Raw genomic sequence first — 2,732 nt, forward strand, 5'->3', positions numbered from 1 at the left:
AAGCGATGAGTATTAGCTGAGAAATCGTAAATCAAAAACCACGCATTATCGTCGCTCCGCGTTTCCTCCTCCTCTCGACTTACTCTCCGCTGTTGACGGCGCGCGAGCTTTGCCTCCCATGATGCTGCGCTCCGCAGCGGTGACGTACTTCCGCTATTGCGCTGCTACGTCGTCTGCTACGGGCAAGCTTTGTTGACACCATGAATCCCGCACTTCGGTCAAGGCTGGAAAACCGAACGAAAAATCTGGCCGCATGTGTGCGGCGGCCTGGCCTTGCCCTTTCGCGGTGTTCGTTGGTGCAGTTGCTATCGGTGGCACGTGACTTTTTATCGGCGGCGAACTCGCAGCCGTACGGGGAAGATCGTGCGCTCGTTCCCTTTGATGCACCGACACTGTTTATCCAAAAAGTGCCATATCAGATGTGGCCCCGCTGGTGCCGGGTCTTATTTTGCGGCGGTCGTAATTCCTGCCGGCGGCATGTGAAAAAGACATTTTAAATCGATACAGAACCCGTGCACAAAACCCTTCAATCATGTGACCAGTTCAGCTTGGGGCGACGCGTGGTGGAGAGCGGCAACGTTGGCAAAGCATGCTCCACCGCGGCTCTGAGCTTTCTAGCGCTGGAGCGAGCGCCACTTCTTTGAGAATCTCAAACATCGGTTGCCTTGACAACAAGGCACAAACCACTGTAGAACTCAGTTACAGTTGCGTGTTCCCGGTTCAGCTCGGGGCCCCACCTCGCGACATGTGGGCACTGCAGGCGTACCACCCACTCCCATTGGGAAGTGCGAGATGCGTTTGACATTACAGGAGGCGATGGTGTGTGTGTGTTGTGGACGTCTTTGTTTCGCGATGCAATGCGACGTTGTGCTTCTGCGGGTGGATAGTGCTTCCCATGGTCTGGGTTATCTTTCTCGAGCGACGTACGACTCAACTTCGCATGGGGTATGTGCAGTGTGCGTGGCTAAAAGCCATCTCGGCTTGTGCGCCGGAGTTAAGTGACTTGCTGTTCGTCCCCGCAAACCGCGCGCGAGGTGAGTGCCGGAGTTACGACGGGCAGGAGGAGGCAACCCATCGTCTTTCAATCGCGGTTCAGACTTGCAATGCATGTTATGACGTTGTGTTCGTTCGAAACCCATCTCTGGATTGTTTTGATGTAGAATAAAATGTATGCGTCAAACCCGGGCATTCGGCTCAGGGCGTTCTCTGCGATTGCACGAAAGAAGTGCCACGGGGCTTCAACGCTTTCTTTACGGAACGTACTCAGGTAAGGGAATATCCATGTCGTGTTATGGCCGTGCTGCATTTAATACAAACGGTTAAACGTTTGTTTACACTTGTTTCGTTTGTCGTAAAATGTCCAAGCACTCCGGCACTCCGCCGGCAGATCAGCCGGCGAGCCGACGCTAAGCAGACGACTCATCTCTTTGCCGGAAGTGCGTGAAAAAGCCGCCCAATAGCAGGATGTCTAGCTCATGACGAACATCTGGGAATCGATGATGTAGACATGTGAAGATAGCGGCGTCCAAAAACACGAAGGAAAGGGTGAGAAAAAAGCGACAAACTTTGCAACAAAAGTGTGAGCTTTCCGCTGCGCGTAAAAGAGTAATACTTGGCACAGATGACGTTGACGACCCAATCTAACGATTGCGCTAGTTCATTTAGTGTGCTCAAAACGCCTTTCAGGGCCCCTTTAATACTCCAGACACGCCCACACGAGACGGATACGCGACACAACGCCCCACAACACCTGACCTTACCTTTCACGACGGACCGAATCCACCGGCAAGCTGGCAAGTCCTTCCGGATACCCTTCTCTCCGACCACCACATCATTGAAATTACTCATGCTCACACACAAACCTAAGAAACGAGTCGTCACCCATACTAACTGGGACCGCTTTCGACGCATGCGAGCCCAAGAACCAACAACTAACTATGGCCTGTGGATACGCTCGCTGAAGAGGGCGCAGTCTGAGACCACCACCACCACCGTGGCCGACCCGCCGTCGGACAACCCCGATCCACACCTTATGCGTATGTGGAGACGCCGCAAACGCCTTCTTAGTCTTATACGTAACCAACCCCACAACACACAGCTAAGGCATAGCCTAGACACCCTGAACACCAACATACTAATTCACTGCTCCACACTTTATTCAGCAAATTGGAATCGCATATGCGATTCCATCAACTGTTCGCTCCACACTAAATCCCCTTGGTTTCTTCTCCGCTCCCTTCTTGGTCCTCAGCCGGCTCCCCTCCCCACTCTCCAAAAGCACCTTTCGCTACACGACGCTGACTCTCTTATCCGAGAGGTGACCGATTTATACATTCCGCCACCACTCCCTTCTCTCTACCCTGAGTACACAGGGCCTCCAAACAGTGATCTCGATCACCCTTTCACATTACCCGAGCTGGAACGTGCTCTGGCCCAAAATAAAGCTGGTACCACTCTGGGCGCGGACCAGATCTCCTATTCCATCCTAAAAAGCTCCCTGACTCGGACAAAGAATTCCTTCTTACCCAAATCAATGAATACTGGAGCACAGGCACGCTGCCCGAGGAATGGATTTCTTCCGCCATCTCCCTCATCCCCAAACCTGGTAAGCCCGCCACCCTCCCAAACCTTCGCCCAATTTCTCTCACCTCTTGTGTCGGGAAGACGATGGAACGCATGGTTCTCGCGCGTCTCACAGACCTTCTCGACAGTACCAACTTCCTACCCAACAA

This window comes from Haemaphysalis longicornis, unplaced genomic scaffold (assembly GCF_048455015.1).
Source record: "Haemaphysalis longicornis isolate Haplotype H1 unplaced genomic scaffold, Haemaphysalis longicornis Haplotype H1 scaffold_1, whole genome shotgun sequence".
NCBI lineage: Eukaryota > Metazoa > Arthropoda > Arachnida > Ixodida > Ixodidae > Haemaphysalis > Haemaphysalis longicornis.